Below are 21,471 nucleotides of genomic sequence, written 5' to 3'. Positions count from 1 at the left end.
AGAGAATCCAGGATGGAATGTAACAATATTATGAATAGGAAAGTTGCTACTCACCAAATAGCAGAGATGCTGAGTGGCAGATAGGCACAATAAAAAGGCTGTCACAATAAGCTTTCGGCTATCAAGGCCTTTCTCAAAAATAGATGAGACACGCACGCACGCACGCACGCAAATGCAACTCACACAGACATGACTGCAGTCTCTAAGTGTGGCTTCAGCTGCCAGAGACTGCAGTCATGAGTGTGAGTGTTGTGTTTGAGTGTGTGTGTGTGTGTGTGTGTGTGTGTGTGTGTGTGTGTGTGGTCTACTTTTGACAAAGGCATTGTTGGCCGAAAGCTTATTTGTGACAGTCTTTTTGTTGCGCCTATTTCCGACTCAGCCTCTCCGCTATAAGGTATGTGTCGCAACTTAGCAACTTTCCTTTTCATAATCAAGTTAGTGGAAACAGTTCCATCTAAGAAACTTCCTGACAAGTTAAGATTGTGTGCCGGACCGGGTTCCGAGGTTCGAGTCCTGGTGTGGCACACTGTTTTAATTTGTCAGGAGGTTTCAAATCACCGCACATTACGCTGCAACGTTAAAATTCAGTCTAGATTCTTGCATGTTGCTGCAAGTACTTGCTGAATTTGTCATTTCGTGGAAGTTTTTCCTCAAACTTACAGATGTTGTGTACGTACAGCACCAGTTCAAAATTATCAGTGTTGAAAAGGAGACTGGCACAAAGACAGGTGAACCGAAACAGTTGTACTATTGGAACCCCTAAACTCGTATAATCGGCACCACCATTGAAAGAAGCGCGAAATGAGTTCACCAATCAATTTGTTACACCAGGAGGGAAAGTAGAATGGCAATACAGATGTATTTGAGTTTCAGCTTATTTTTTAATGTTACCTTATACATAAATGCATTACGTTTGCGATTAAAGAAGTAAAACTACTTGAAAAAAATCGGATAGTTATTGAAAGATAGTCTCTTGGTGAGATACAAAGCCACCGTTTTGTTTCCTGGTATCGAATATTTTATTAGGTAACAGACAAGAAATGTTCGAAATTTGCGTACGAGTTCCTCAAAGTTTTTAATTTAAGTGATGTGCTCTGATTTTAGTTAATGGAATCGCGTTTCTTGGTAACATCAGGATGTACTCCTCTAACTTTTTTTTACATTTTTATTTTATTTTTGTGTTTCTTCACGATTTTTATTCATGAATAATAATGCAACAACAGCGGCGACTGGTCTGGTGCCTACGAATAGCTGCACTCGTGCACAAGTACTTGCAACAAGTTCCTGAAATAAAATCACTCCAGGGACTTGAAGAAACACCTCAGCAATTGCTTATAGAAATTACTTGCTAGTGGACATAAGCCTTTCGCAATACTTCGCGTCTAGCGGTAGCTTGACGTTGGCAGCGCTCAGGGACAAATGACTATCTTTCAAGTAGTGCCGATTTTCTCCGCTTCAGGCTGCATTAGCGAAATCGTCAAGTTATCACTGCCAAACAGTAGAAGTGTCTTGTTAGTATTAAAGAATAAAATTCATGCACACATATTCTTCGCGTATCTCTCTGTTTATGACGACATATCTCTTGAACTATGTGTTGTGCCATGATTGTGTAGGTACATTCTTTGACGTAAAACATGGCCACAGAGCCAATAGCGGGTTGGGACAAAATAAGCTGGCTAGGCTGATAAATATTAACCATCTGCACGATCTGGCAACACTGTATGCTGCGGAAACTCCTGGAGGTAGTCAATTCGAGCCAGTTTGTTTAGGTCATGGCTGTCGTCTAGCGGCGCCGGAACGGTGGCTTAGCGTGTTCGGTCAGAGGGTTAGCTGTTCTCTGTGATTTAAAAAAAAAAAAACAAAAAACAAAAAATCTGAGTGAATGGCCCAAAATGAGATTAAAATAGTTCAAATGGCTCTGAGCACTATGGTACTGAGGTCATCAGTCCCCTAGAACTTAGAACTACTTGAACCTAACTAACCTAAGGACATCACACACATCCATGCCCGAGGCAGGATTCGAACCTGTGACTGTAGCGGTCGCACGGTTCCAGACTGTAGCGCCTAGAACCGCTCGGCCACTCCGGTCGGCTGAGATTAAAAAAAGCGGTAAAACGCGTGTCATCGGAATGTGAGGTCGGGCAATCGAGACCCGTCTTCGGCTACTTCTTTTTTTATAGCGCCTTTAGTCTGAATGTTGAAGTCATGAGTGAAACGGTAGCAGAGATACAGTTTATTTCCCTTTCTGGCACACTGGTAATGACAGTTTCACCCAATAACAGTAACCGTCTGCTTGGCGGACTGCCTCTGAACGCCACACACTCCACAGTATCCGGGGCCCATTTACTACTATAGTTGGAGTCACGAACGATGGCGGTCGAGTTTACGCTTTTTCTGTGCACCTACGTCAGGCATTCTCTGACAGCCAACTAGCGTTCAGGAGTGTTCTGAGCACTCTGCTCTGAGTGCCGTAGCTAATGTGAGCGAATTGTTTAGTGAATTTTTACTTCATTCGTTGTGAGTTATCATCGATGATGATGGTAGCAAGTGATACATTCCACATAAGCAAGGGAGAGACATAATTTGCGGGACACACGCTGTCTTCAAGGGGAAAGCAAGCGCATGCGCGTATCACAACTGTCGCTTGGAATCATCAGCAATGCAATCCTCGTTCGTGCCTCACCATCGTTCATGGATCGGACTATAGTTCCCAGCAGCGGCTACCGCGGCGACGCTGCACTTCGTCGCCTCATGTTGAAGGCACCTGCTACCGCTAATCGCTTTGAGTGGTATAGGAAACTGGAAATCTGTTCCTATGGGACTAAACTGCTGAGGTCATCGGTCCCTAGGCTTACGCACTATTTAATCTAACTTAAACTAACACTAAGCACAACACACACACCCATGCCAGAGGGAGGACTCGAACATCCGACGAGGGAAGCCGTCCAAACCGTGGCAAGGCCCTCAGACCACGAGGCAAGTGGGTGGTATAAAATGCTTTAATGTTGAGTGATGCTCCAACAAAGACGTTCACGATTTGCATTTCACTCTCGACAGAAACGGATTCATAAGACCGTTTTAAAACAACGACTTTTCTATTGCACTAATGTGGCACAAAACTATTTCTACAGTTTGTGATCCAATTAAAATACCTCACTACGTAGTTTAATGATATTATTAATGCTTTGACGTTTGGTTCCTACTTGACGATTCGAATCTCTTCAGAGATGTTTGCATAATGATGCAGCTTGGTATTCGTCAGACAACTATGGACACGAAAACAGCATACTGTGTCGGCAGCTCAAGAGGACTTACTGTGTTAGGATTTTCTTCAGTTTTGTTTAAAGAATGATATGTCTAGATACGACTCTGGCAGGTAACACGTACGTAAACATCCTGTCAGATCACCTGCATCCATTGATGTCCATTGTGCATGCGGACGCACTTGGTCAATTCCAACAGGACAATGCGACCCCCTACACTTTCAGAATTGCTACAGAGTGACTCCAGGAACACACTTTCGAGTTCAGACACTTACGCTGACCACCTAACTCACCAGACATGAACATTATTGAGCATGTCTGGGATGCCTTGCAACGTGCTGTTCAGAAGAGATCTCCACTCCCTCGTACTCTTACGAATTGATTGACAGCCCTACAGGGTTCATGGTGTCAGTTCCCTCCAGCACTACTTCAGACACTAGCCGAGTCCATGCCATGTCGTGTTGCAGCATTTCTGCGTGCTCGCAGGGGACTGCACGATATTAGGCAGGTGTACCAGTTTCTTTGGCTGTTCAGTATTGTTCCTCGGTGCTAAGCTTCTGTAATAGCAGTTAGGCAGTCTCTGTAGAGGTTTGATGGCATTGGCGTTAGCAACTTCCTTCCATTGGGGGGGGGGGGGGGGGGTTGAATATGAGCAGATTTGTTGGTTTAAATCTGAGTACCTTCACTATCAGTTTAGATTACAGTTAAGTTCTCCCTGAATACATAAGTGGTCCTCAAAATGTGCAATGTGCCTGCATTGCTATAGATCATACACTACAAAGTAGTTGCAAGGTTTACCGCATTCACGTCATGTAAGGAATCAGACATGTAAGGTGGCTATAATTTCGCACCTTACAAGCACTCGTCCACATACTTTGCCGTGTACCACAATTAGGTATCATTTGATGGGTTGTACGTCGTATATATAAATATATAAAGGAGACTGACATTGTCACGAACGCCTTGTAAATAGTTGTTAACACTTATTGCACGAAAGGTGACTGAGTGTCTTTATTTACAGTATGGCGTAATGAATGATTGCCTATGCTAGTAGAGTTTGGAACGCCAGTGGAGACGAAACGGCAGGCAGAACTCAAGCTCTGGATGGAAGGCCCGCACAGCTGTTGGTCCTGCTTAAAACAAGAAGTAACTAGACGGACGTCGTGGCACCTGAGCTCTGGAGCACAATAGAGTGTCGGCCGGTCACTATTATAGCAGGACCGGAAGGATAACCGGGAACTGCAAATCTTGGACACAGGTAAGAGGAATGAAGAAGTGGTACCTCGGAAACCACGCAGGCTGGGTTATTTACAAGGATATTTACTCAGAAGTGTACCATTGTACGAGTATAGGTTTTTCCTCTCAAACTTTTCTCGCTGGACGACAAAAGACTAAAATATGGTTTGTCGGCGTTCGGAAGAAACTGTAAAGGAAGAATATTCCGTGGTTTCGGGAATATGATTCGTTTTCGGAATTACGAAGGTGGGGAGCCGAGCCTTGCTGGGAATCCAGCGATGGAGAGACGAGGGCTTCCGGTCAGCGCCGGTGTGTGATGGTCGCTCGGTATCAGCTTTGATGGTACAGACAGACTTGCTGTCTTTGCTCTCAGGAGAGTTTATAGTTAGAACAGTAAGGCACTGTACTGTTGCGAACCTATACGATTCTGGACTTCACCTCCGGGTTGGAAATCGTCGTTGAGTACGCAACGTTCAGTTATAGAGAGCACTTCTTCTGCTTACACTTACGTTGAGACGTTATCTGAACTCCGTCCTTGTGGCTGTGAGTTCGCGTTTCTCGTCTGTAGAACACAAAGAGGAAAAGTCAGTATCAGTCAGACGACCTCCTTCTGCCGTCGTAGTGTCTGAACGCGTTTATTTGTGGCTAGAGTTCTTCCATCGTCGCAGACGAGTACGAGAACCATAACTTCGACGCACCGGACGCAGTACATGCGGTGGTATCGCAAATTGCTTCGGCCTGTTAGGGCCATAAAGCTAAACAGCTGTGATCACGTCAATTTCCACTAAGGTTCCACACCACCGTAGATCATCTTTGAAAGTAGTGTCACCTAGTGCTTTGTGCGTAGATGCAGTCAGTCATTTCGCTTTAGCGATATTAGACTGCGCAGTCACAATAAGGAGCAGAATTTGGCAATTGATTAATAATTTTAGTTAGGAAATATAGAAAATTGTACTTAAAGGGTAGATTTTAATCTATAATAACTACACTACTGGCCATTAAAATTGCTACACCACGAAGATGACGTGCTACAGACGCGAAATATAACCGACAGGAAGAAGATGCTGTGATATGCAAATGATTAGCTTTTCAGGGCATTCACACAAGGCTGGCGCCAGTGGCGACACCTACAACGTGCTGACATGAGGGAAGTTTCCAACCGATTTCTCATACACAAACACCAGTTGTCCGGCGTTGCCTGGTGAAACGTTGTGTGATGCGTCGTGTAAGGAGGAGAAATGTGTACCATCACGTTTCCGACTGTGATAAAGGTCGGATTGTAGCTAATCACAATTGCGGTTTATCGTATCGCGACATTGCTGCTCGCGTTGGTCGAGATCCAATGATTGTTAGCAGAATATGGAATCGGTGGGTTCAGGAGGGTAATACGGAACGCCGTGCTGGATCACAACGGCCTCACTAGCAGTCGAGATGACAGGCATCTTATCCGCATGGCTGTAACGGATCGTGCAACCACGTTTCGATCCCTCAGTCAACAGATGGGGACGTTTGCAAGACAACAACCATCTGCACGAACAGTTCGACGACGTTTGCAGCAGCATGGACTATCAGCTCGCAGACCATGGCTGCGGTTACCCTTGACGCTGCATCACAGACAGGAGCGCCTGCGATGGTGTACTGAACGACGAACCTGGATGCACGAATGGCAAAACGTCATTTTTCGGATGAATCCAGGTTCTGTTTACAGCATCGTGATAGTCGCATCCGTGTTTGGCGACATGGCCGTGAACGCACATTGGAAGCGTGTATTCGTCATCGCCATACTGGCGTATCACCCGGTGTGATGGTATGGGGTGCCATTGGTTACACGTCTCGGTCACCTCATCTTCGCATTGACGGCACTTTGAACAGTGGACGTTGCATTTCAGATGTGTTACGACCCGTGGATCTACCCTTCATTCGATCCCTGCGAAACCCGACGTTTCAGCAGGATAGTGCACGACCGCATGTTGCAGGTCCTGTACGGCCCTTTCTTGATACAGAAAATGTTCGACTGCTGCCCTGACCAGCACATTCTCCAGATCTCTCACTAACTGAAAACGTCTGGTCAATGGTGGCCGAGCAACTGGCTCGTCACAATACGCCAGTCACTACTGTTGATGAACTGTGGTATCGTGTTGAAGCTGCATGTGCAGCTGTACCTGTACACGCCATCCAAGCTCTGTTTGACTCAATGCCCAGCGTATCAAGGCCGTTATTACGCCCGGAGGTGGTTGTTCTTGGTACTGATTCCTCAGGATCTATGCACCCAAATTGCGTGAAAATGTAATCACATGTCAGTTCCAGTATAAAATATTTGTCCAATGAATACCCGTTTATCATCTGCATTTCTTCTTGGTGTAGCAATTTTAATGGCCAGTAGTGTATATATTGAACAAGAACGTTTATCATTTAGTAGTATTAGTTGCCTTCATCATTCATTATGTTTAGATTGTAATTTACATGTAAAAAACAGCATTAAGAGATCCCAAGATCTGCTTCAGGGGGTAGTGAGACAGGACCAAATCATCAATTTAGCGTTTATTATTTTCCGTTGCGCACATTCATTTTTACACCCGCCTGGAGTAGTATCTTGGAAACACCATGCGCCACCATTACTCACTGTGGCTTGACGTAATAGTCGAATTCCTGGCGTAATAATTGCATGACAAATCGCCTCCGAAAGGAAATGAAGTGAGATATAAAGCAGTAATAACATTAAATAACGTAGAGAGGTATTTTAACTGAATCACGAACTATAAAAATAATTTTTGCGCTATATTCATGTCTTGCATATTGATGTAATAGAAAAGTCATCATATCGAAATGGATCGTCTGCCTTCATTGGCATCTAGTGTGCAATACTAATCGTAGAATTTTCTGTTGAGCATCACTGAACAACAGTAAAGCATTTTATACCATCCAAAGCCATGAGCGAGAGCGCGCGCCTTTGAAGGCCGGTTCCCACTAGAGCGCGGCAGTGCGGCGTACGGCAACGGCAGCGGCAGCGGCAAGCGTTTTCCGCTTTGACGCGGCAGCTCGCGGAATTGGCGTTCCCACCTGGAAGCGGCAGACGCTAGCGGTAGCCAATGACGGACAGCCACTGAGGTACGAGGCGGGACCCACTGAAACGCCCGGTGCGTTTGATTAACTATATTTTACACCTAAATGAAGGAAAGACGAAGTTGGGTGAAATACCAATTTTTCATTTTCTGTACAATGTACTCTTCACATATTTCATTATTCATGTTTTCTCATTTCACCATAAACAGATTTCATTACTACCGTTTATGATTGTTCACTATCTCCTAACACATTGAAACAATGTACGACAAAAGAGATTATAAAGATGGTTAAGCGAGACCAAAATTTAAAATGTGATACGGTAGCATGTACAGGAAAACAGTAAGTACACAAAGGCTTGGGGGAAGGGATGAAAGTGGAAGCCACCTGATAGAATTTCGCACACAGCATAATGTAATCATCTCCAGGACCTTGCTTAAGAATCATGAAAGAATAATGTATTTTTGGAACAGTTTTCGAAACCAGATTTTAAATTATAAGACATTTCCTGGTGCAGACGCAAACCTACAATAATGTATTGGTTACGAGCTGCGGTTTACAACTAAAGAGACAGTAAACGGTAGCAAATTACGCAAATGGAACTTGAATAAGTCAAGACCCACAGTTTTTCGATAACCTTAAAGTTACTGTAATGCAACGACTGACAGAAACAGAGGAAGGAATCCGCTAGAATACGAAGAATCTTTGAGAGAAGAAGTGGTGAATGCAGCAGAGTATGTGAACGGGAAGAAGGTACAGTAGAAATCGTTAGATAAAACGTGATATATTATATTTGACATGAGGGAAAAATATAGAAATGTAGCAAATAAAGTAGGCCATCGGAAATAGAAATGTCTAAACATGACGTTAACAGGAAGTCCAAAATTGCAATGCGATTTTGCTCTTGGAAAACATAGGGGAATGAAAATGAGAAAGAACCAAGAAAACTTTTCTCAAAGGAGAAGCAACTGTCAGGAACTCATTTGGCAAAGCCAGAACTAAGCAAATGAGAGAAGTCTAGAAAGTGGAACGAATATGTAGAGAGGAGAGGGGGAGGGGTTGTACAAACTAACATAAGCACAATGTTAGATTACTGTGAGATGTCTGAACACGCAAGGCAATACTGATCCTGTAGTGGACTGACAAGGCAGCCAGTCCACAGAGACGGGTAGCCGAAAGGGCACACGTACACACACGCCGACTGGCGCGAAGTCTGGAACAGGATACGTGATGAATGTGATAAAGAAAAGAACGTAGCTACTAGAACACTTAACTTTTATATCGTCCTTTGGTATACAGCATTCTTGATGATACAAGTGAGACTCTTTAGATTCATGCAATGGTACAAATGGCGCCTTGCTAGGTTGTAGCCATTAACTTAGCTGAAGGCTATTCTAACTGTCTCTCGGCAAATGAGAGAAAGGCTTCGTCAGTGTAGTCGCTAGCAACGTCGTCGTACAACTGGGCGAGAGCTAGTACGTATCTCGAGACCTGCCTTGTGGTGGCGCTCGGTCTGCGATCCTGACAGTGGCGACACGCGGGTCCGACATGTACTAATGGACCGCGGCCGATTTAAGCTACCACCTAGCAAGTGTGGTGTCTGGCGGTGACACCACATTCCTCCCCCGCAAATCGGCGAACGGTCGTGTGATAAGGCTTCCGCCCGCCGTGGGGAGGACCCCATGTTGACGTATGCGATGAGGTGGGGAGCCTAACAACAGGCGAGACTGTGCCACCCGCACCCTGCATTTTGGTCCGAGGGGAGCTAGGAAACGCCTGAAAACCTAGTCCAGGGTGCACGTCAACATGCGGTGTATGCGCCCGTAATGAGACAGGAGGGGCCGAAGGGTCGACCTCCATTGCGTAGGGGGATCCGACGCGCGATGACGACATCTGGTCCGGAGCGGGCAAGAGTTCCATGGCGGAGGACAGCTGGTCACGGGAAGCGAGCGGCGGCGCGTGACCCAGGGAGGCGCTTGGCGGCTGCAGCGAAGCGTCCACTGCGGGCGGCGCCGGCGGCGGCTGCGGCGGCTGCGGCGGCGGCGCAACGCCATGAGGCAAAATGGAAGGCATCGTCGGTAACACCTGGGGATGAGGCGAGCCAGTAGATGGGTCCCCAGGGCTCTGACCGGACGGCACCGTCGCTGAAAGCAGACGGGGAGCGGCAGAACCCGTGCGACGACACAGGCGCAGCTGATTGAGATGCCGACGCACCTCACCAGAGGCCCCCAAAACCAAATACATCGCGCGGCCGAGGCAGCGAAGGATGCCCCCTGCGAGCCAACGCCGTGAACCGCGAAAGTTGCGATAGAAGACAACGTCGCCAGGAGCAAAAGCAGGAGTCTGCCGCTGCACAGGAACCTGATGCGGCGGATGCAGCAAAGACATCAAGGTTCGATGAGGACGACCATGGAGCAACTCAGCCGGCGAGCGACCATCGCGGGGCTGAGAGCGATACGAGGACAAAAAGAGCAACAATGCGTCCTCCCGAGAATGCGACTCTTTCAACTTCAACATCTGTGACTTGAAAGTCCTGACCAATCGTTCAGCGGCACCATTGGACTGAGGCGAAAACGGCGCGGATGTCGGATGTTGAATACCATTGGCCTTGCAGAATGACTGAAATTCTGCGGACATGAATTGTGGGCCATTGTCGGAAACAATAGTCTGCGGAAGACCTTCAATGCAAAAAATAGCGGATAACGCTTGGATGGTGGCAGATGACGTCGTGGAAGACATCCGGACAACAAAAGGAAAATTACTGAAAGAATCGACCACAACCAACCATCAAGCATTCCAGAATGGACCGGCAAAATCTATGTGCAAGCATTGCCAAGGGGAAGTGCCTTTCGGACATGCAAAGAATTTCCGCGGCGGCGCGGATTGTTGTTCGACACACGCCAGGCAAGAAGAGCACATATCCGTAATCGCAGCATCGATTCCGAACCAAGTACAGTGCTGACGAGCAAGTTGTTTCGTGCGCACTATACCCCAATGTCCTTGGTGAAGAAGCCGTAAGACAGAGGACTGTAACGAACGTGGGACCACGACTCTGGACTGATCATTATCAGAATGCAACAACAAAACACCACGTCGTACAAAAAGTCTCTCCTTGTGAGCAAAAAATCGGCGAACCAACGGATCCTCGATCCGTGACTTTGACAAGGGCCATTGCGTAGCAACAAAACGCAAAACAGTAGCAAGGACAGGGTCAGCAGCTGTGGCTGTAGCTACACGACGAAAATCAATCGGAAACGATTCGACCACGCCATCGGTTTCCGCATCAATGAACATGCAAGCAAGGTCGGAAGAATCGAATGCTTTATCCTCAACAACAGGCAAACGGAACAACGCATCAGCGTTTCCGTGCTTAGCAGTGGACCGATACAAGATATCGTAGCGGTACTGCGAGAGAAAAAGAGACCAGCGAATGAATTTCTGCGCTGTACGTGGAGGTACAGGCTTGTTCAGATGAAAAAGCGATGTCAAAGGTTTGTGGTCGGTGATGATGGTAAAGTGACGACCATACAAGAAATCATGGAACTTTGTAACACCAAACACGAGAGCTAAAGCTTCCTTCTCGATCTGTGAATAATTCCTTTGCGCAGACGAAAGCAATCTGGACGCAAAGGCAATAGGGCGATCATGCGATCCATCTTTGTGCGCAAGCACAGCACCGATCCCGAAATCCGATGCATCTACCATCAACAAAAGGGGTTTCTGGGGATCGAATGGCGTAAGGCAAGTATTTGAAAGCAACGCCGATTTCAACTGTCGAAAGGCACGTTCGCATTCCGTCGTCCAGACGAACGGAACACCTGTACGGCGGAGCTGAAATGGAAGAGGCATGGGGAACATATTTATGGTAGTAATTAATTTTTCCCAACACACTCTGTAGCTGCTTCACATTCTGTGGCGAAGGCAACTCCTGTATGGCACGGAGGTGCTCTGGACTCGGATGTATGCCCTGGGCATTGATGACATGTCCCAAATATGGTAAGTCACGAGCAAAAAACACACATTTGTCCTTCCGCAAGCGAAGACCATTTTGTCGCAAGACCTGAAATAATGTGCGTAGGTTGGCTACATGTTCGGCTGCTGTCTTTCCGGAGATCACAATATCGTCCAGATAGTTCGCAGCAGTAGGGACCGACGCACAAACAGTTTGTAAATATTGCTGAAACAATGCAGGGGCGGATGCACACCCAAATGGCAGACTTTTGAAGCGATACAACCCAAGATGCATGTTAACCACCAAGACGCGCTGGGATTCTTCATCCACATGTATTTGCAAGTACGCATCTGCTAGGTCCAACTTTGAAAAATATGTTCCCGGGCACAGTTTGTCAAAAAGATCTTCCGGGCGGGGCAAAGGAAAAGTAGCAGTCACAAGCTGTGGATTCACAGTTGCCTTGAAGTCCACGCAAAGTCTCAGTTTTCCGGAAGGTTTTTTCAAAATAACTAAGGGTGAGGCCCAGAGAGAAGCCTGCACACGTTCAATGACACCTTGTGATTCTAAATCGTTTAATGTTCTGGCGACCTCATCACGCTATGCGTGGGGAACATAGCGCGCTCTGAAAAATTTCGGTTGCGCGTTCACTTTCAGTTCCAAATGTGCTTCATAGTCCTTAGCGCAACCAAGGCCCGGTGCAAAAATGTCTGCAAATTCTTCACATAGACTAGAAACACTGGCTGAAGGCACAGTCTGGTTCACTGATAGGACCTGATTTACGATAGACAAGTTAAACAACTGAAATAAATCTAAACCAAACAAGTTCACAGCAGAAGAAGAACAAAGAACGTAAAAAGACACAAGTTTTGTTTGTCCCTTGTACACTCCTGGAAATTGAAATAAGAACACCGTGAATTCATTGTCCCAGGAAGGGGAAACTTTATTGACACATTCCTGGGGTCAGATACATCACATGATCACACTGACAGAACCACAGGCACATAGACACAGGCAACAGAGCATGCACAATGTCGGCACTAGTACAGTGTATATCCACCTTTCGCAGCAATGCAGGCTGCTATTCTCCCATGGAGACGATCGTAGAGATGCTGGATGTAGTCCTGTGGAACGGCTTGCCATGCCATTTCCACCTGGCGCCTCAGTTGGACCAGCGTTCGTGCTGGACGTGCAGACCGCGTGAGACGACGCTTCATCCAGTCCCAAACATGCTCAATGGGGGACAGATCCGGAGATCTTGCTGGCCAGGGTAGTTGACTTACACCTTCTAGAGCACGTTGGGTGGCACGGGATACATGCGGACGTGCATTGTCCTGTTGGAACAGCAAGTTCCCTTGCCGGTCTAGGAATGGTAGAACGATGGGTTCGATGACGGTTTGGATGTACCATGCACTATTCAGTGTCCCCTCGACGATCACCAGTGGTGTACAGCCAGTGTAGGAGATCGCTCCCCACACCATGATGCCGGGTGTTGGCCCTGTGTGCCTCGGTCGTATGCAGTCATGATTGTGGCGCTCACCTGCACGGCGCCAAACACGCATACGACCATCATGGGCACCAAGGCAGAAGCGACTCTCATCGCTGAAGACGACACGTCTCCATTCGTCCCTCCATTCACGCCAGTCGCGACACCACTGGAGGCGGGCTGCACGATGTTGGGGCGTGAGCGGAAGACGGCCTAACGGTGTGCGGGACCGTAGCCCAGCTTCATGGAGACGGTTGCGAATGGTCCTCGCCGATACCCCAGGAGCAACAGTGTCCCTAATTTGCTGGGAAGTGGTGGTGCGGTCCCCTACGGCACTGCGTAGGATCCTACGGTCTTGGCGTGCATCCGTGCGTCGCTGCGGTCCGGTCCCAGGTCGACGGGCACGTGCACCTTCCGCCGACCACTGGCGACAACATCGATGTACTGTGGAGACCTCACGCCCCACGTGTTGAGCAATTCGGCGGTACGTCCACCTGGCCTCCCGCATGCCCACTATACACCCTCGCTCAAAGTCCGTCAACTGCACATACGGTTCACGTCCATGCTGTCGCGGCATGCTACCAGTGTTAAAGACTGCGATGGAGCTCCGTATGCCACGGCAAACTGGCTGACACTGACGGCGGCGGTGCACAAATGTTGCGCAGCTAGCGCCATTCGACGGCCAACACCGCGGTTCCTGGTGTGTCCGCTGTGCCGTGCGTGTGATCATTGCTTGTACAGCCCTCTCGCAGTGTCCGGAGCAAGTATGGTGGGTGTGACACACCGGTGTCAATGTGTTCTTTTTTCCATTTCCAGGAGTGTATGTGGCAAGAAGAGTGCACTGTCCTAATACAGGGATAATCTGTCCTGAATAACTCTTGAGCTGAACATTTGCGGCACGCAACGGAGGTGCGCCCTGTTGTTTGTACGTGGCGTGATTGAGCAATGAAACTGCAGCTCCGGTATCGAGCTGGAACGGTATCACTTGTCCGGCAAAGTCCAAATCTACAAAAAGTTTATTGTCCTGCTGACGACAAGAGCGACTGTTTTGTGCAACGTGAACAGACACTGGTACAGTTTCACGTGCGACATGACGGGATTTGCGTCGACGTCGACGCACAGTCTTTGTGGGACGAACACAGTCACTGTTAGCGAGAGGAACACTGGGCGGAATGGCACTAACTACATGAATGTCCATGGGCGAAGGTTCCCGAACCTGTGTGTCCTTGATTCGATTCCGGCGCGAAGCAAAGGGCCTGGAATGGTTGTGAGTGTCTGATCTGAGCTTTTTCTGGCAAACACTTTGAACATGCCCTTTCTTATTACAGAAAAAGCAAATAGCTTGGCGTGACGGGCAATTCTCACGCGAATGTCTAGTTGCACACCGCGGGCATGATTTCACAGCATTCGCTTGCTTGCGCGGGACACGTGGCTGCGCGGACGTGCGCGAGGGCAGGTTAGCGGTCCGTGCTGCGCGCCCGGCGGGCCGGTTAATGTGACACACGGCTGGCGAAGTTGCAAATGATTCCTGAGCAAAGTCAAGTGTGTCTTGCCTATCCAATATGTCTATCACTTGTTGAAGGGAGGGATTAACTAGTTTCAAAATCTGTTCCCATATGCGAACATCAGAAACGTTCTGTGCAATTGCATCACGCACCATAGTATCTGAATACGGGAGTCCACAGTCACATTCAAATGCACACTCCCTAGTAAGTCCTTGCAAAGTTGCAACCCACTCCCTATTAGTCTGACCGGCCGTACGTTTTGTACGAAAGAACGCATACCGTTTTGCAATGACATTTACTGTTTCCTTGAAATAGGCATCTAAAGCAGACAAAATTTCTTCGTATGACAGAGTTGCTACGTCGCGTCGGGGAAACAATTTCACTATCACACAGTAGGTGGACACACCTACACATGAAAGCAAAAACTGCTGCCGCTCATTACCTTGAATTCTGTAGGCGGCGAGATGAAATCCAAATTGTCGTGACCATTCCGTCCATGTCTCTTTGGCCGCCTCGTAGGGCCTAAATTGAGGTGCAACAGCATGGTGTGGCTGCGGTAGCGATGAAGCGGCGGCGGCCGCATCGTTTTGCAGCGCACGTTGACCCTGGACGAGCTGTCCAAGGGCATCCAATAACGCCTGCGTCTACTGATTCTGCAAGCGATAAAATTCGGACAGTACATCTGGAGAATGTGGCGAAGCCATGACACAAGCAAATTAATACAATACGAACGCTAAAGTCCCTTTTGAGACTCGTCGCCAATGTAGTGGACTGACAAGGCAGCCAGTCCACAGAGACGGGTAGCCGAAAGGGCACACGTACACACACGCCGACTGGCGCGAAGTCTGGAACAGGATACGTGATGAATGTGATAAAGAAAAGAACGTAGCTACTAGAACACTTAACTTTTATATCGTCCTTTGGTATACAGCATTCTTGATGATACAAGTGAGACTCTTTAGATTCATGCAATGGTACAAATGGCGCCTTGCTAGGTCGTAGCCATTAACTTAGCTGAAGGCTATTCTAACTGTCTCTCGGCAAATGAGAGAAAGGCTTCGTCAGTGTAGTCGCTAGCAACGTCGTCGTACAACTGGGCGAGTGCTAGTACGTATCTCGAGACCTGCCTTGTGGTGGCGCTCAGTCTGCGATCCTGACAGTGACAACACGCGGGTCCGACATGTACTAATGGACCGCGGCCGATTTAAGCTACCACCTAGCAAGTGTGGTGTCTGGCGGTGACACCACAGATCCTACCACTTAGCTAAGTAGACACACTGATGAACTGCGAAACTGTGTTTATAGCATTTGCATGTTTAGAGAAAGGTTTTGGCAATCTTAATAAAAACATTCTTTTAAACTCTGGAGATGTCATCGATAAAACACAGGGCCACAAGATTATCTACAACTTGTACAGAAACCAAACTGCATTTGTAAGACTGCAATGACTTGAAAGGGAAGCAGTAATTGAGAAGGCAGAAGTATAGAGGATATAAAATGAAGACTGAATAGCAACAAAAGCGTTCTGAAAAAGAAAATTTGTTCACATCGAATATAAATTCTAATGACTGGGTACTATTTTACAAAGGTATTTGTGTGGAGTGCGTTATTTGCGTGGAGTGCAGCCTTGTATGTAAGTGAAACGTGGGCGATGAACTGTTCTGTCAAGAAGACAATGGACGCTTTCAAAACGTGGTGATCAATAAGAATGCTGAAGATTAGATATGAGGATCGTGTAACTAAAGAAGAGGTACGAAATTAAATAGAGGAGGAAGAGGAAATTATGGCACAACTTTGACTACAAGAGGGGTAAGTTGACAGGACATATTATGAGGCGTCAAAGAGTGAGGACAAGGGGGTTGGGTGATAGTATTCTGATAATAATCATCTGTTGAAATGCTATTCTACTATTTTATCTATTAATGTAAGCAGTGAATTTACTCTTCCATGCACTCCTCCACAAAACACTTAAACCAAAACTGAAATCAGCTGAACACCAAATCTTTCAACCACTGTCTGACAACTACTGCATTCACTTTCAACTTTCTATAACTATCACTGGCTAGCCACACACACATACAGATATAAGGAGAACAGAAATAAACAAACATTAGTTTTCAGCATATAATTCTTTAGGTTGGCAACATGTACATAAACAAACCAAACAGGAAGGGACATGAGGTGAACACACTGTAGTTACGACTTCAAATCAGTGTTTTCGGTAAAATGTCTACAGCTAGTGACAGAAGAAAAAAAAAAGAACATGAAAATGTGCTTATGTTCCATAATCTAAGTTTTCGTTCAATCTCCAGCATGTGACCAGGTGAGGGGAAACGCAGATGTCCGCCATAAACTCGATTCACTGTAAGTAATCAGTTATTCACGTAAAAAAAGATGTGAGCTGTTTTATAATCTGCAAGTATCACATATCAAAACAAAACTGAATCATTCTAGATTCCACCGAAGATGCCTTAAAGTAAAAGGCGAAACGCGTCTTGAACCAATGAAGTACACTGGGTAAAGAAAAAAACGTTTGTTACTTCCAAAGGAAATAATCAACAGCTGTAGATACTTAGAAAATTACATCTTATGACATACCAGTAAATTAGTCTCGGTTTAACTTCTCAATCCACATGCTATTAAATGCCGTTTAAAAAAATTCATCTATCCCTTCCGAAAAACTGTAGTTTCATTCATATCTCGGTAGATAAACAGGTTTAGGATATTTATCATGTGACGAAATACATGACTTTTTACAAGTTATCGTTTGCAAAAAAACACTTTTCGATTTCTTGAACCGTTTACGAAATTTGCAGTTGATACAACCACATGGTTTACGACGAGAAGGACGAAGTATCGGTCGCGTCGCGAGCGACCCGCGCGCGGTCACTGCACAGCCCGTCCGCCGACATATCATTCGATATCTCGAGAACGGTGATAGCTATCTTTCTGGTCTCAGCTTTAAAAACAAATTTCGATATGTTGACTAAATTTCATACGCAATAATGTGTTACCTAAAATGAACTGTACGCAAAGTCCACGCAATGCGTTTTTACCTCTGCACACTCATTAAATTTCGTGTAAAGGTTTACGTAAATGCGATACAGCAAGTAAGCACGACGAATAACGAAAAGAAATTCGGTCCTTTATCGAGAGAAGATATCAGGCTGTAACATGCCCAAGAATCAAATTTTTCTACCGAATAGTTTCTTTGGAATCGGATGATAAGTATTTCATGGCTGCCGCCGCGTCCGCGCCAGCGGTTCGGCGAAAGTTCGTGTGGCCCGGGATTCCGTACCTGACGTCACGCTCAGCGTGTTCTGTGATTGGCGGCGCGCACCTGGAGCGCGGCACGCGGCAGCGGAAGCGGTTCGACATGGTCAAACCGCGACGCAGAGCCCGCCGCGCTGTGCCGCTGACGCCGTTTCCATGGCAACCACGCCGCTGACGCACGGTTTTGACGCGTGGTAGGCCTAGTGGGAACCGGCCTTGAGAAGGGTCGAGGCAGTGCAGCGCCGCCGTAGCAGTCGCTGGTAGTAACTAGGCACTGGCGCACGTAGCGTTCAGAGGCAGGCAGTCCGCAAAGCAATCTGTCGCAAACTGTTATTGGGTGGAACTGTTCTTACCGGTGTGTTAGAAGGTGACGTATATTGCTTCTATGTTATGATTTCAGTCATGAAATCAACATTCAGATGAAAAGCGCTACAAAATTTTAAGCAGCAAGTGGTCTCGATCGCAAGAGCTCTCTTTCAGACAACATGCGTTTTACCGCTTTTTTTTCCCGCGGCCGGGACTCGAACCCGGGACCTCCTCCTTACATGGCAAACACTCTAGCTGACGGAGCCATTTTTAAGACCTTTTGCTTATGAATCGAAGACGCCATCTCTTTTTTTTTTTTGTATTTTTCAAACCAGGACCCTGTGATCTACAGGCAGCAACGCTAGCAACTAAACAATTTTTTTTAAAAATCTCCCTCCAAAGCACTTATTTAAGGTAATCAATCAAAAATAAAACAAAAGAATCCATTTCGACAAAAACCAAAAAAAAGGCTCTGAGCATTATGGGACTTAACTTCTGAGGTCATCAGTCCCTTACAACTTAGAACTACTTAAACCTAACTAACCTAAGGACATCACACACACCCATGCCCAAGGCAGGATTCGAACCTGCGACCATAGTGGTCGCACGGTTCCAGACTGTAGCGCCTAGAACCGCTCGGCCACTCTGGCCGGCGACAAAAACAAAAGGGTTAAATAAAAAGAAACGTATATGAAGGAATATGGCGTTAATTTTAACGTGCCCACACCCTTTTTCCTCCGTCACTTCTACATCGTGTAACATTTAAAACCGAACAAGAGTGTCCACAAAGAAAGGGGCGATTTCAACTCATCCGACTCCTTATCGATGAAAAACAAGATACAGTATATTAGAAAAAAGCCCTCGATAACGTGGCATCCTGAGCCACGTCGAATGGGCTGTGGCCATACATTGGAAAAAGGCACTCGGATCTGCGTCATATCCACTCACCATCATGCAGTGGCCATAATGTCCAACAAGCCACATGATGGCATTGTTCTTCGATTGGGGAAAGAAGGTTGAATCGGGACGTACGAGAATCTCCCCCGAGATAGCCGCCTCCGACGTCCTAAGAAGAAAAGCCAGTTGTCGGCGAATCCATCTCCAATGGTCATGACCACAGGAGATCAACCGATGATATAATGTATCAGTTTCATGCCAACGGTTGCAGCGATCCGTCACACTGATGCCAATACGAAAAGTCGCACGTTGGTAGGTACAATATCATAACAACTTGGTACCACGAGGACGCCACTTCCATCGGGAAAATCGGGGGGCTAACTTTAAACCAAACAATCTTCCAATTCGTTTCTGGCGACAGGGCTTCCACAAATACTATGAGGAATTGGCCAGCGGCATAACAGCATTTTTAGAGGGAAAGGATATTTACTCCTAAATAACTGAATTCAAGAAAAAATTCCTAAACGTGCCTTAGTTCCTAACTTAATCCTACCAATATCTACTGGAGGAGTTAAGCTCGCCGGTCGGATACAGTCATGAAGGCGGAGCTGCAAGTGACTGGAGGGGGAGGGGGGGGGGGGGGAGCGAAGACATCTTAAAACAGTGCGACGGATGAATAAGGTATAAGCTTTAAACTCGAATGTCAGGGAGACCAAAACCTCCCAGCAGACGGGGACGCTCCATTACCCAAAGCGCACACCAAATATATAGTTACGCCAGATAAACCTGCCAGTTAAACTTTGCAACTTGCGGTACATCATCGCAGGAAGTGGAAAGATTTGTGCAATAAAATAAGCCTTACTTAACACATACGTTTCCATGGCTCGGACCTTATGGAGAAGTGAGAGAGCGACGTTCGTGTTCAATGATAGCTTCATCAATCTTATCCGTGACAGACTTCCAGTTTATCGTAGCCATCGTAGCGGATAACTGACAACTATAACACATAACGATTAATATCGGGTAACCTTCAAAGCCCATGGAATTTCAGCAGCGCAAACTGAGTAAGCGACATTTCTGGTCATTAACCCGCGCTCTCGTAAGACGACAAAAAGCATCCAAAACTTCCTTCAGCAGTGGTATATCATCATGGGTACGGAGAAGAACCATAACGTCATCAGCATATGCATGAATCCATGATTAGCGCTGTCGAACGCTTGGTGAAAATCAATGAAAAGCAAAGCACTTGGTGCGGGAATGGTCGAAGCAGTCGAAATTAGATCACGACATTGAGCCACGGGAGTCAGGAGTGTACGACCCGGAAGACAACTCTGATGGCTCGCTGTGTTGGTAGCCAACAACACCGATAGTCTGATCTACCACGCAAACGTCCCGGCTTTTTGGGGATCAGGACAATTTTAGCCACCTTAAAGCTGGGCGGGATAAGGCATCCGTGGAATACTTCATTCACCACAGAAGTTATCGTATCTCCAATCAGGGGCCAAAATCGAATATAAAATTATTTGGGAAGGCCATCTAAGCCAGGCGATTTGTGGGAGTGAGAACGAGCCACAATATCAAGTATATCATCGCGATGGAATACAGAGAAAAACTCTTCCTGGAGAGCTAGCGTAACGACACTACCAAGGAGGGAGGTAAAATCAACAGACGGTAGACCGTCTGAATCCACTTCAGTATAAAGTTCGGACAAGTACTGGTAAAGTTCACGCATAATACCAGACCACTCATGCCCATCTAGAGAACGTCCTTTGAGATCGCTTGTGAAGCCAAAGAAAATGACAGAGAGAGCCAACTCATCCTGTACGATTGAAGGAGGCTGGGAACGCAATCGGACACCATCCGTATGCCTACGTTTGAGTTGTAGAAGTTTTGCCTTCACACGGTGGCCGCCTACGACTCTCAAGGGGGCATCACGAGCATTATAGTAAAGGTCACGAAGGACAGCATAATAAAATTCCCTAGTTCGCCTTATTTCAGCCGCTTTTTTAGCGCCAAAATGCTTATTTCGAATCCGAGGTTTAGCAAAGGTAACCCACGATTCTAGAATTGAGGGATAGCGCGCCAGGGACCGGATTGTCCTCTGCGATGATGCCTTTCAGAGAAGGGTCCGTGAGATGTAGAGTGTTTAGCTTCCATAAGGGGCGTGAAAGGTGGACCCGCTGCGGGACGTGATTAAAAGTCATTGAAACAGCACAAAACCGCGCGCAGTCGATGAACGACCGGATGCAGACGGAGCGTAAAGAGAAATTAAGGTGAGGTCATAAAAACTACAGCCTATACGGCGACCATCATCTAGCGATTCGAAGTCTGTCAGCGGAATTCCATTTCGATAAAGCAAAGCCATACCGGTGGAATTTTCAGGTGCGACATTGAAAAATATAGAGCATCCAGGAAGACAAAACACGAGGCATCACAACAACGTTTCACCAGGCAACGCCGGTCAACTGCTGTTTGTGTATGAGAAATCGGTTG

Source organism: Schistocerca nitens, chromosome 6 (assembly GCF_023898315.1).
Source record: "Schistocerca nitens isolate TAMUIC-IGC-003100 chromosome 6, iqSchNite1.1, whole genome shotgun sequence".
Lineage (NCBI taxonomy): Eukaryota > Metazoa > Arthropoda > Insecta > Orthoptera > Acrididae > Schistocerca > Schistocerca nitens.
This window is presented reverse-complemented; position numbering follows the sequence as displayed.